The sequence below is a fragment of the Danio rerio genome, chromosome 20 (assembly GCF_049306965.1).
Source record: "Danio rerio strain Tuebingen ecotype United States chromosome 20, GRCz12tu, whole genome shotgun sequence".
NCBI classification, from domain to species: Eukaryota; Metazoa; Chordata; class Actinopteri; order Cypriniformes; family Danionidae; genus Danio; species Danio rerio.
In genome coordinates this window covers 7351064-7365935 of record NC_133195.1, presented here as the reverse complement: position 1 = coordinate 7365935, position 14872 = coordinate 7351064, and the positions used below count along the sequence as shown (strand labels likewise).

The window sequence follows — 14872 nt, the reverse complement described above, 5'->3', positions numbered from 1 at the left end:
AACATGCTGAAATATAAAAAAACATGTGCAATTACAAAAAAACTACAGCAAATTGAAAAACCATCTTCATCAATTTGACAGCACACATTGCTGCAAATTGTTACACAAACTCATTAAAAAAAAAAAACATGCTCCACAATCAAAACAAATTAATAAAACCCACTGCACTTTCTCACAACACAAGTAATTTACACAATCACTGCAGTTGTTAACTCAAGCATGCATTTTTCGATCTGCACTAAAATTCTCACTTTGATAAGAATCCTGACATTTACATGCCAATATCCAGGTACAGTTATAGCGCCACCTGCTGGCAACAGGAAGTGACATGTTTTACTTTTATATATGGCCAGATGTCAGATTTATGTTTGGACATTCACCTCAAGAAAATCAATGCGAGCAAAAAAAGCAAAAGCAAATAGAGTCCAGTTTAATTTCCATAATGACCAAGTATTTCAAAGTCATTTTGCAAATAACAAAAGAATATCTAAATTTGACAAATGCCCCTTTAAACACACACAACCAACTATTTGCAGATTTTAAAACTGACATTAATATTGTTTACATGTTCACTGATTAGTTATGAAGAGAGAATGTGAGACATTTAAAAAGTTAAACGTTTTTGCCATTTTATCAAAGATAAATCAACAATAAGTTGATTTCCTTTTTTTATTGTTGACATTTTGTCAAAGCCAGACTTTCTTGAGTATAGTGCAGACAGTTAATAATCGCATAGACTTCCATGCACACAAAACTGAAGTAAACAGCCCTAGGCAGATTGTTAATTATAATTAATTATAAATCAGCAATGTAGAGAATATCCAGAAGCGCCCTTGTTAAAGATAGATATCATTGTAATGGGTGAGTCAGAGGAAGTCATGGCTGTGAACGTCATGTTTTATAATGTTTCAAACAAAATTACCAGAGCATTAGTTTATCATTCAAATGAGTGGTGCTGTGTGGTTTTCAGTAGAGATGTGTTCCCAATATTAGGGACCACAACGTGTGCCTTATGCATAAATCATGTCTCTGACCATATCTAAAAAGCAGCCGGACCTTGAGGTTTAGGAGTCTGTCAAAATGATGTGCTCATGCCCCATAAAAATATTCTGATCTAGACAGTAAAGGCTGTGAAATTAATACGCTGTAAAAATAAACATAAATGGAGTGTACTAGAGTGACATTATTATTGATTTTATAGACATCTGTTGTCTATAAACCAACATGTCGTTTTTATTTTAAAATGGCATTGTCAAGACTGGCATTTTCTTGCTTTTTTTATTGTTTCAGAAAGATCTCAGTTCATACAACATGAAATGCATGATATGTGACCATCACACTCACTGGTGATGCACATTCTCCACATACTTTGTCGACATCCATACTTACAGTCTACCAGATGTGTAATGGTCATATGAGAGTGGCTTGACAAATCAGATAACAATACACAACAGATCAGAGAGTGATTGTGCATAGTCGAAAAGATACCTACGTTTGTCTGTCTGTCCATACTGAAATGAAACATCAGCATTTCCAAACCTAAATGAGGTCTTTAGCATTTTAAAAAAGTTCTGTTCTCACAAGTCTAAGATTCTGGAGTAGTGTGGATGTCAAGTGTGACGTAACAACATGCATTTTGAAACACTTAAACACACCCTAGGCTTCCTTTATTAATCCCTTTATTAATAATTAATGTGCAAGAGTTTTTGTTAAATTTTTATAGTAGCAATTTTGCAGAGTTTACCAGAGACCACCACAATGAGGCAGGCTGATCTTTAGATTACCAAGATGCAACAGAAAGGAGCTGGATAACATAATGAGACTGGAGACCTTAGCAGAAACCCTTAACCCTAATGCCACTGCCTGAGGCGGAGAGAAAGTTGATGCAGCCCAAAAAACTAACAAAAAAAATAATGCAGCCACCAAAGAAATGATTTCTGGGATCACTGGACTTCGAAGCAGTGTAGAGAGGTTTGAGAGTGCCGAGATCCACCACTTTTGTATCCAGCACATTGAATCTTGTCGAGTGGTCAAGATAATACTGGAACAATCCCAATTCTATCCCTTCAACTTACCCCAACTTGTGGCAATTCTCTTTTTGCTAAGAAACTTTGGGATGAGGGAAAGTACCATATAGCCCTTCAAATTAAGTTTTTTTTAGGAGCACACACTACAAACAAAGCAGTATGAATACATCCAATTTCTGTGAATACATCCACTATAGCCAGCAACACAGCCACAAAAGTGAGCAAGGAGACCCACAAATGAAAAAAAAAGGGCATTAATAATGATTTTACAACTAACAAGCATTCATAATTCATGAAAAAGTATGATTTATTACATTCAAGACAAAGGTTGCCCCTAAGAATTGGGACAGCACTACAGCACCTGCCCACATCATTACATGTCATCTCTTGCTTCATATGAGATCAGACGATCGCGACTGCTGTAGTTATTCCAGCTGTGTTATTATTTGGTATTTACCTTCAGAAAATCACTGAAGGCTATTATTATATTATAATAACAATCTAATGTGGCAATAAGATTGTAAATATACTGTGTATTTACACCTTGGCCATATTTATCATACACCAAAACAACATTATAGACACTGTTAAAAGGCCATTCCCAGCCACTAGACTTTTCTGAAAGGGTATTCGAGTGTCATCGAGTGTCAGAATGTTATGGGACTGCTATTATTATTATAGATTGTGAATTTAGCGGGTTTATTTGATCTTTTTTTATTTTTTTTAAAGCATGACGGTAAAACATGAACACGGTTATAAATGTATTAAAACATTATTATTATTTTTTTGTTAAAATTGGTAATAATAAAAAAAAATAATGCTAATTTGTGGATCTCTTTACTTCTGGCTGGTGTGGCTGGTTTATTCTGGGAAATTTTCTTACCCCTTGGACCCAATCCCAATTCTACCCCTTAGCCCTTCCCCTTATTGGTGTCCCAATTCTCTTTAGCTCGAAGGCGTAGGGCTAAGGGGAAGGAGTAGATGCCCCTTCAAATAAAGATTTTCCAGGACCACACTCGAAACCAAGAGGTAAGAAAATTTCACAGAATACACCTGCCACAACGGCAGAGTAGCTATTTATATTCATAACAGCGTTCGTGTTTTACCGTCATCCTTAAAAAAAAAAAAAAACACTAAATTTCGCGATCTAAAATCCATAATCATAACTCCAGTATAGCAGTCCCTCAACATTCTCACACTCGATGACACTCGAATCTCCTTTTAGAAACGTCTAGTGGCTGAGAATAACCTTTTTACAGTGTCTGCTATAAAGTTAATGTTGTTTTTGGTGTGTTTACGTAGATAATTAAGGCCATGTGTTAAATGCACAATATTACGATCTTATTGCATCATTAGATTGTTATGATAACATAGTATATGCCTTCAGTGATCTCCTGAAGATAAATACCAAAAAATAAAGCAACTGGAATAACTATAGCAGTCGCGATCATCATGACAAGTGCAGATGCTGTAGTGCTGTCCTAATTCTTTTAGGTGAATTTTGAAGCCCTTACCCTTCACCCTCGGTTTAAAGGGCCAAGGGGAAGGGGTAGGGGATTGGGTCTTGGTTTCAAGTTTGGTCCTGAAAAATCTTTGTTCGAAGAAGTATTTACACCTTGCCCTTAGCCCTACGCCTTCCAACTAAAGAGAATTGGGACACACCTACCCCTTCACGGGAATGCGCAAAACGAGGGGTAAGGGGAAGGGCTAAGGGGTAAATGCTTATGAGCTAGTGATGACGTGTTTGTGTGTGTGTGTGTAAGGGTGGGTGGGTGGGTGGGTGGTGAGATATTTTTCTCTCTACCCCTTTGCACACTTATTCAAGGGCAAAGGGGAATGTGTAGGGGTAGGTGTGTTGGTAGGGCTTAAGACAATTAAATGGCAATTTTCTTGATCTTTTCACATTTAAGGGGTCATTGGAATAACAAAATATTTTGTAAATACAGAACTTAAAACTTTATTGCTAGTCTAAAACCTGCTTGAACCCCAGTTTGGTTCACTTCAAGACAGGTCCGTTGGCCAGAATTAAACTTGCTGGTGGTGTTTGTGGTGGACTGAGCTCCAGATCAAGAGGTGTACTTCCTCAACAATGTTTTAATGGATTGCTGAATGGCCCAAACAGCCGAGGACTCTTGGGTGGCAGCCATGACGAAATGTGACTCTGGAGTAGAACTCATGTTAAATTTCACCTTCACGTCCCCTACAGTGAAGGGACATCCACAAATAGATTAAATCAATATGCCATGCCAGGGTCAGGCTTGGGTCTTTTACTGGCAACATCTGGCTGATGTCCTCATCATCCCACTCTAGAAGCAGTCTGTAAGCCTGACTGCTTACACTGAAGAATGTTGTCTCCAAAAGAGGATGGAGGAAATGTTCACTGTCAAAATTTTCCAAGACCCATGAAGATTCATCTACAAATAATGAATGTTTTTGGAGCAAGGAAACAAGACAAAAAACTTAAAAGTTTCCATTCTGGTTGCTCAAAGGAGAGTCCTTCAAGAACAGTTTTTGTACAGGCATACAAACAGACAATTGGGTATAGACCAATTACCAGAGCCAGACGGAATCTGCAGATGTTTTTTTCTATTTCTGCTGAGAATTTTGATAAAAATCTGCGGAATTATTTTGGGAGTGTCCTGCAGAGTATCATAACTAAAACCTTAATATATTAAATAAAAAATAATAAATTAATGAATAAAAACTGAATAAATTTAGATTTACACATTTACTCAAGTAAATAAACAGAATTAATGATGGCCTAAAAATCTGCAGAAATCTGCGGAATTCTGCGCGCGCAGATTCCTTGTGGGCCTCCCAATTTCCAACCTATGTCACTCATGACGTCACACGGGGTCCCCGGTTGCAAAAAAGACCGGCTGCAATAGTAAACATGTCGGGTAGGATGCCAAATTCAAGTCCAAAGATAGAAAACTTAACTTTTACTATACAGCACACTGCTTTAATGCCAACTGCAGACGTCTTTGGCTAAAAGGGAGCTGAATGAAGGGACGGCTTAATTAGAAAAGCTGGACTCCGCAGTTCTCATGTCATATCAGGTAAGTTCACGCTATGCTGAATCATACACATTACTCATTTTTTTTTTTGCAGCAGTGATTTCACCAAAATCAGTTACATATAGTTTATTAAACTGCGGACACTGAATGCTAAGAATGAAACAAGTTATTAAGGTCAAATTGGCTTTAAATTCACACATTCATTCATCTTGTGACACACTCCCTATACTGTATACCATGGCACTTTGAATATTCAGTCTGAAATAACCTGCAAGTGTGACTTGAAAACAACATTAACACTGTTTGTTTGACTGAACAATGTTGTACTTTGATAGTTATTGGCTGCTAATATGATTTCGCTATTTAGAGTTTGCAAATAATACTTTTATGAAATTAAATTATTAAGGAGAAAGTCCGAAAGTGCGAATATAAAACCAACCTTACCTCTGTGTGTAAGTTCATATACCCGGCCGTACAGGTGCAGTTCGCTGTCAGAATGCAGTTGATTTGCTTGTTGATGATTACCCAGGACTTGGATAATGTTAACTCTGATAATAACAGCCCTACATAGTGTTGAATCTGGTAATCATGGAACATTATTTCTTGCACATGACCACACAGAACAACATTGTTGGCATCCAAAGTCTTGTAGGACTTTAACTTCTCTCTTGTAAAACACTTGGAGCTTTAATGAGATTGTATATTTTGGGGCTGAATGCTTGGCCACTTATCCAATATCCAATTGGAGGGTGCTATCACAAATGGACCTGTCAGATGAACGCTGCTCACTTTAACGTTAATTTTGCCAAATCACTGTGCTTATCACTGGGTAACAAGCTGTTTTAATACGCTGAAAGCATTATGTAAATAATATATATATATATATACATATATATATATATATATGTRTATATATATATATATATATATATATATATATATATATATATATATATATATATTAGGGATGTAACGGTATTGTAAATACCGTCATACCGCAATATTAATTTTTTTCGATATTACCGTAGTCGCATGACTCGGTAAAACTATAGGTCTTCTGAGAAAATTTGCTCAGGCGAATGAAGCGAACGGGAGGTACCGGAAACTACAATTCCCATCAGCCCATGCTTGACCATCATCCCTTGCGGTCTGTTGTCGCTACAGATCCAGTAATGCGGAAATGGAGTGTGCTGCTAGAAGCGGGGATCAAAAAGAGCTGGAAAACCCTAAAGCGGGTGTTGTCGCCGCGCGCGTACTGAATAGCGGTGTTGTCGCGCGAGTTCTTATCAGCTGTGTTGTCTCGCGCGTACTGTAAAGCAGGACGGAGGGTATGTCGTGTCGCGGGGGCACTTTTGATCATTTTGGAAGGGAACTTTCTATCCAAGACTAAAAAGGGCATGTGCACTGCACAGGTTGAGCCCTGTGTGTGCACGTGCCTGCATGTTGGGGAATACGACTAATAATCATGTCATGGGGACTGCAGAAACACAGCACACTGTTCAGATTGATGCAGACATGAGATCTCTATCTCACTCATGGTTTGTCCTCTCAAGTGGGGGAAAGACAATGCACAACGTTACCCACTGCTGTCAACCTGGGCCAAGTCATATCTCTCTGTCCCAGAAACCTCAGTCCCAAATGAGAGGGTTTTTTTCTGTTGCAGGGGACATTATAAATACCCAGAGATACCAGCTTTTACCAGATGATATTTATATGATAATTTTCCTTTAAACCCATCTCTATCTAAGTGAGTGAGTGATTAAATGTTGAATGTGATGAGTTTTCAACACTACTAAATTAAAACTTAATTTTTTTACATGGTTTAACATTTTTTTGTTATTAAAATTGAAGTTCCTGTTTCAAAGCTTACAGATAGATGACTAATTTGTATGTCATTGACACTTTTGGCACTTTTTTGGAGTATTTTCATAGGTTTTGTTTTTTCCTGTAAATGATTCAATAAATACCGTACCGTGACATTCATACCGAGGTATTACCGTACCGTGAAATTCTGATACCGTTACATCCCTAATATATATATATATATATATATATATATATATATATATATATATAATATGTAATCAATATATCTTATTTCTAAGACAACAACAAACTCTGTTGTGCATCGGATAACATTCCCTCGCTGTAAATGCTAGCGCTCCCGTTTTTTTTTTCTGCCACCTCGCTGTGCACGCATCCTGTATGTTTACAAACAGGCTAATTGGTCTATTGTTTTTAGTCATTGTTCTAAAAGGTTTTCTTTAAAAAATAATTACATGAATGTAAACTTGTAGACCCCCCCACCCCCACCCCCAAACACACGCGCACACACTTTTGAAATGTCCACTACACCCTGCTATTGATACTCAACTCTTTGTCCGCACAATGTTCCTGCAACTGGCACTGTTGCACAACTGATTAAAAACTGATGTTGGATTAGCTCAAGAAGCACCTACATTTGGTGCATTAACTTTAGATTGCTTTAAAAGTATACACTTATAAAAATTATATGAATGGAATATATGGAGATGAGTGAAACTGACTGATTCAACATTTTCCATACACCCCTGCAAAGATCTATATTGTTATACAAGACAATATTATGGATAAATTGAAATGGCATTATATGTTACATGTTAATCAGCGCTAGAGGGCCTTTCTGTATCAGATAACATCACCGAAAAGCAGCATCCAAGTCATTTAAGTGATTTTTAATTTAATTACATTTGAGAGTGGGAGAAAGGAAGACGAGATGGTGCAAATCCAGAGGGAGAAAGGTTATGGGTGGAAAAGCAAAATTATCTACATGTTTGTGCCTAGAGATAAAGCTGAACATGGCTGCATGAAAATACATGCATTCATTTCTTTCATGTGAATAAGGCTTTCTTCTTCAGGCCTTTTTTTGTACATTACATAAAGTTCATTTACATTTTCTTTTAGGTCTTTCAGTTTGTGCTGAAAATGTAAAAATTGTGAAATGTAAAATTCTTTAAGTGATTTCAAAATATGCAACATAAGGATGCTAATATACTATACTTTATGAGGGATTGGGATTTTTGATACATGAAATATTGAGTTTGAAATACAATACAAAACAAAGCATCTTTTTTTGAAGCAAAATTATTAGTTTAAATGAACCAAGTCAAAGAAATAATTCTCATCACAAAAACTCATCAAAAAGGAAATTTCACTGTTGGGATAAACTTTTTAGGGTTACACACAATCGATTTGTGTTAGGACAGCATGAAGGAATTAAGTTACTTTTATTAGTTTTATAATTAGAGGTTGCATACGAGGGGCGCTGATCGACGCACAGCATTCATGGAAAGAAAATGAATGCAGACATTTTCATATTAATTTTAACATGCTTTCAAGATTAAAAATATGAGAATTATGGGAAAATACCTATTACCCGGCAAAGACGAGAGGGTTGAGATGCATGAAGTGAAGTCTTTGTCGAACAACAGTTTTACGGGGAAACGCAAAAACTTTCAAAAATATGTTTACCTAACAGTCAGTTTTTTTTTTCTCCCACCCATTGTTTTTTTCTTCCGCCCATTTTTTTTCTCCACCATCACGTCCCTTACAGGTCTCTGTACAATATACTGTTGTGTATTGTCATAAAAAGAAAAACGCTATTGAATTACAAGTAGGGTTGCATGGTTTACCGGTACTATGGTAGTATCATGATATGGCTCCAAAATACTGGCGTTGCCACTGTAGTTTGTAAATGGTAGAATCGTCATTAATGGTCTGTCTACAATACACAATATTGCATGTGGAAAAGTCACTAAATGCTCACACGTTTGTGCAACAATAGACCTTTTGTTTTTAATAGTCTATGGAGCCTTCTAAAGTTGCAAAACTTTGTACAATTTGCACTTTTTATGGTAGCCTATTGCATATTTTCTGATGCTTCAGTTTGAATCTTAATCCGTTCATCTCTGCGCTTGTCAATATGGTTTAATAGCTACAACACTTAAGAAAACATTAGATGAAAACCACAAAATAGCAACAAGAAACACTGAAACAAATTTTGACCTTCATATAGCCTAGGTTTGTTGGAAACATGCTCTTTTTGAAATTAATTTCATTTGGTATAATTTGTATATTTAATGTATTTTTTTGTTGGTATGAATACATTTTGGGTGATGCAGTTTTCGCAGTAAGTAGGTTTAAGCCTCAGTTTAGTTGGCATTTCTGTGTGGAATTTGTATGTTCTCCCTGTGTTCGCGTGGGCTTCCTCCGGATGCTCCGGTTTCCCCCACAGTCCAAAGACATGCGGTACACTGAAAAAAAATATTTAAAGATGATTCCTTGGATTTACTCAATTTCTTTACATTAAGAGGTTGTAAACAATTTATTTGGGCTGAATTTAAACAAACAAATTAAGTTGAACATTACTAAACTTAATTTGTTTGTTTAAATTCAACACAAACAAATTGTTTGCAACAGTTCTGCATGCAACACTTTTTTCAGTGTACAGGTGAATGGGGTAGGCTAAATTGTCCGTAGTGTGTGAGTGTGTGGGAGTGAATTAGTGTGTGTGTGGATGTTTCCCAGAGATGGGTTGCGGCTGGAAGGGCATCCGCTGCGTAAAAACGTGCTGGATAAGTTGGCAGTTCATTCAGCTGTGGCGACCCCGGATTAATAAAGGGACGAAGCCGACAAGAAAATGAATGAATGAATGAATACATTTTAGGTGAGGAAACGTCCAAATACTTTTTTCAATAATAAGGAAATTATTAATTAAATTCAATAAGCCTATTATAACTAATAAAACTTAGTATTTTCTTACATTATTCTTTATTTCATAGATTTAAGTTATGAATTACAGTATCTCAACACTACTTGGTATCACAATACTTCAGCTGGTATAGCATCGTTAATGAATTAATGGTATCACGAAAACCTTATTTACAGGGACACAAGGCATTGTAGCACTGTTACATAATTGAGTATATGCTAACTGTAAAATTGTAAACATATTTTACTGATTGTACAATATGTCTGATAGGCCATGCAGTTAATCAGACTCGCACCTAGTTATTGTAGCCCAAATATATCAGTGAATAATGAACATTTATTTTTATTTTATTTGATGAGGTAAAGTGAATATATCTTTATTCTATTTCCTGTCTTATCTGTTGCCATTTTTATATATATGTACATATATATATACCTTTTTACGTGTGCTGAGGGCAATAATTTGCGTGGACTTTTTTTCTCTTTAGACTCATTAGCCTTGCAGAACTGCTGTAAAGACTATCCATGGAGGACATTTGATGTGCAGCTACTATACATGATTCCATACCCAGTTATCCGGACTCAAACATTTCGGTGAGAGCAATCCATTTTGCACGCGCACACATCCACGGACTTTGGACTTTGCACACATACATACACACACACACGGGGATTCACCTTTCATGTATTGCCTGACAGCAAGAAGGTCGCTGGGTCACTGGTTCGATCCTCGGCTCAGTTGGCGTTTCTGTGTGGAGTTTGCATGTTCTCCCTGCGTTCGCGTGGGTTTCCTCCAGGTGCTCCGGTTTCCCCCACAGTCCAAAGACATGTGGTACAGGTGAATTGGGTAGGCTAAATTGTCTGTAATGTATGAGTGTGTATGTGTGGATGTTTCCCAGAGATGGGTTGCGGCTGGAAGGGCATTCGCTGCGTAAAAACTTGCTGGATAAGTTGGCGGTTCATTCCGCTGTGGTGACCCCAGATTAATAAAGGGACTAAGCCGACAAGAAAATGAATGAATGAATGAATGAATGTAAGGACCTTCTTCAGAGAGCTGTGTGAATTAAATATATCTTCACAAGCCACCTAAATATTGTAATAGGTCATAACCATTTCATCATACAAATAAATAACCAAAACCAGTACATTCAATCATTCATCTTATCGGCTTAGTCTCTTTATTAATCCGGGGTCGCCACAGCAGAATGAACCGCCAACTTATCCAGCACATTTTTACGCAGCGGATGCCCTTCCAGCCGCAACCCATATCTGGGAAACAAAACCAGCACACACACAAGTATTTTAAAGACGTGTATCCAAAAGGAAAAAATATAATGGAAGTCAATGGAATGGGACCAACAACGGTTTGGTATGGTATAAAAGAAAAACTTAACTTAACCTTTTTTAAATTATATGTATTCCATAAACGACACCACCATTGGGAGCATTTTTACACTGACATATTATACTTTCAACCAAGAACCAGCCTGTGGGATTTACAGAGCTTTATTTCATTGTGTGAGACAGAAACAAACATTCTTTTTATCCTTCCACTTTGTCAGTGGTGGTAATTTGATATCCACCTGTTACTGTGTCCATCTGTACTGCAAGACTAGTGCAAAACTGTAATATCATACAATGTTTACTTTTCATAATGAACAAAAACAAGTTGGAGTCTGGTTTGTACTTTACTTATGTATTCCATAAAAGAAACAGCAGGCACAGCATTTCTAAAACTGTTGAGCATGCACACTAAACCGTAAACAACACTGTGGATAATTCATCCCAATTCAAACTAAACACACACAAATGCAAAATGTTAGGGCAGTGTTTCCCAGCAATACACATTTTCAACCTCTCCCTAATCAAACACACCTGAATCAGCTTATCAAAACATTAGAAGAGACTTCAAAAACCTGAAATGAATGAGTGAGATAAGGGAGACATCTAAAATATGTACTGTTAATGTGCCTCCAGGAACAGGGTTGGGGAACAGTGTTGGAGAATATCCAGAAGTGCCCTTCTTAATGATGGATATGATCGTAATGGGCGAGGCAGAGGAAGTCGTGGCTGTGAATGTTTTATAATGTTTCAAACAATATTAACAGGGCATTAGTTCATCTTTAAGCTCAGTAATGCTGTGTGAGGAGTTTTTCCAGCACAATTGTGCCACAATGTGTGCCTTATGAATAAATCATCTCTCTGGCTACATCTGAAAAGACATTGGATCTTCATAGTCGTGTGCTTATTATCAAATGAAAAAATATTCTATAAATTAAACGCAGTGCTTCGCCCTGAGAGTACAAAAATGAATTAACATACAAAAAAAATAATAAAAATTCATAAAAAATTAAAATACAAACCGAAAAATTTACTTTTTTTGCCAGTTTATTCATTCATTTTTACTGACGTTTCAGATAACTATAAAACTAAACTGAAGAGCTGTGCAAAACTGAAATACATGTAAAACACCTGCAAAAAATGTATACAGATAATGGCTTCATATTAATACATTGCATTATTTTTATATTACAACTAAAAAACTTTTTGGTCTAGAAAATTATATATATATATATATATATATATATATATATATATATATATATATATATATATACTCACACAGTTGAAGTCAGAATTATTAGTCACCTTCGATTTTTTTTCTTCTTTTTAAAATATTTTTCAAATGATGTTTAACAGAGCAAGGACATTTTCACAGTATGTCTGATAATATTTTCTCTTCTGGAGAAAGTCCTATTTGTTTTATTTCGGCTGGAATAAAAGCAGTTTTGTATTTTTTATCAACCATTTTAGGGACCAAAATTACTAGCCCCTTTAAGCTATATTTTTCTCTATAATCTACAGAACAAACCACTGTTATATAACTTGCCTAATTACCCTAACCTGCCTAGTTAACTCAATTAACCTAGTTAAGCCTTTAAATGTCACTTTAAGCTGTATAGAAGTGTCTTAAAAATATCTAGTAAAATATTATTTACAGTCATCATGGCAAAGATAAAATAAATCAGTTATTAGAAATGAGTTATTAAAATTGTTATATTTAGAAATGTGTTGAAAAAATCTGCTCTCCATTAAACAGAAATTGGGGAAAAAATAAACAAGCGGTCTAATAATTTAGGCGGGCTAATAATTCTGACTTCAACTGTGTGTATATATATATATATATATATATATATATATATATATATATATATATATATATATATATATATATATATATATATATATATATATGGCAACTCTACAATGTAGAGTTACCAGAAACTTGTAGTATTGTCAGCTAAGTGAACGAGTTGTTCATAACGGGGATTCATTCACAAACGAATCGCTCCCTTCATCAGAATGAGAAGTGAAAGCTGGAGAGGAGGTGTGTTTCAGGACATGGATTAGACCAAATTTAAAAGGTAGGGAAGATAATTTCCATGCACACAAGCTCTATTAGCAATGCCCGTGCGATCACTTATCTATCGATGTAGAAAAGTGATGTAAAATTATACTTTTCATCATTTAAAAAAATATTTGCATACTGACCTTCGGGAAAACTCCTGATCATAGATATACAGTTGAAGTCTCTCTTCTGTAGATTATCTAAAAAAAAATAGCTTAAAGGGACTAATAGTTTTGTCCTTAAAATGGTGTTTAAAAAATTCAAAACTGTTTTTATACTGGCCAGAACAAAACATGTAAGACTTTATCCAGAAGAAAAAATATTGTCACACATACTGTGAAAATTTCCTTGCTATGTTAAACATCATTTGGGAAATATTTAAAAAAGAAAAAAAATTTCAAAGAGGGGCTAAAAGTTCTGACTTCAACTGTATATATGTGTATATATCTCTGACTTTGGGTGGCCAGTCCTATTGTCCAGTCCAGTTATTGTCTACACCTGCTCAACAGAAAGAGCTGCGATTGGCTTTAGAAATGAAAGCACTGTTCACCGATGCAGGAAGAACAGCTGCGGTTAAAGTCTGTATGCCCATAATACGTCCCTGAGTGATGCAATCTCAGCTTGCATCATAAAGGCTGCATCCAGATACTATTCAAGAGGAGAGGAAAAGTTACCTCACAAACTGGCCAGCGGGTCAAATATCCAAAGTGAGAGATAAAGCTGGAGTTGTACAGCATTTCTTCGTAGTAGTGAAATACGTTATTTACTCATGTGCTGTGCCGCCTTCATTGTAGTAAGAGCGTTATTTACTCGCCCTCGCCTGCTTCGCCATAGTATTCTACTGCGATGTCGCGCATAGGAGATAAATGACGCCAGTACGTAATAACCGGTTATGATCTATTACTAAACCAATATCAATAATGGCCCGTTTCCACTGAGTGGTACGGTACGGTTTCAGTTTGGTACGCTTTTATGGCCGTTTCCACTGTCAAAAGGCGTACCGAACCAAACCATACCGTACCACTTTTTCGGGACCCTTTCAAAAGGTCCCAAACACAAGAAAGGGTACCAAAAGGTGGAGCTAGACTCGCAGCTGAACACTATTGGTTTACAGAAGACATGCGTCATTCACTTACAACAAGCCAGAATGTAAACAAAGGACCCGCCATGTTTGAAATACACAGCGAGAGATTACAGCGGAATTATATATTCATATATCATCGTCCTGATGAACAGCCACACAGCCATGGAGTAGAGCAAAATTTACCCTGTGCCTCGCAGTTTTTTTTATGAGCCAGTCTGATGCGTGAGCGGTTTCGCTGTCTTCCTTGCGGTTGCCGCGCGTCTAATGTTATATCTGAAATAACAAACTTATTAATAATAAGTATAGTTCAAAATATGAACTGGGAATGATGGAATGACTCTCTAACAGAGGCTACATGACGTGCTGCTGAAGATTACAGACACAGATGAGAGGTTTTCACTGACTGTGGGCTATACTTTGTGTTGTTTTGAACCTAATTAAGAACGAAATGTATGATGTGAGTAGTTTTTCTGTAGTTGGTAACATATCGGAGACTGTATGGGGCTGTATGTGTTCATATATGTTCATTTATTTATTTATTTATTTTATATAATTACAGACGTTACAGTAGGCTATTTCACACCGT

The 14872-nt window shown here is 36.4% G+C and overlaps 3 protein-coding genes across 3 annotated transcripts in view; 2 read left to right on the top strand and 1 right to left on the bottom strand.

Annotated features, from left to right (window-relative positions):
• The window catches only part of dsg2.2 (desmoglein 2, tandem duplicate 2), a 713230-nt gene that overhangs the window by 168912 nt on the left and 529446 nt on the right, over positions 1 to 14872 (bottom strand). The gene's annotated exons all lie outside the window — the stretch shown is intronic.
• The window catches only part of usp24 (ubiquitin specific peptidase 24), a 746345-nt gene that overhangs the window by 374566 nt on the left and 356907 nt on the right, over positions 1 to 14872 (top strand). The gene's annotated exons all lie outside the window — the stretch shown is intronic.
• dhcr24 (24-dehydrocholesterol reductase) overlaps positions 1 to 14872 on the top strand; it is a 62111-nt gene that overhangs the window by 2442 nt on the left and 44797 nt on the right. The window contains exon 2 of the mRNA XM_073932412.1: positions 10282 to 10387. The gene's annotated coding sequence lies outside the window, so the exon portion shown is untranslated. The remainder of the gene's footprint in view (positions 1 to 10281; positions 10388 to 14872) is intronic.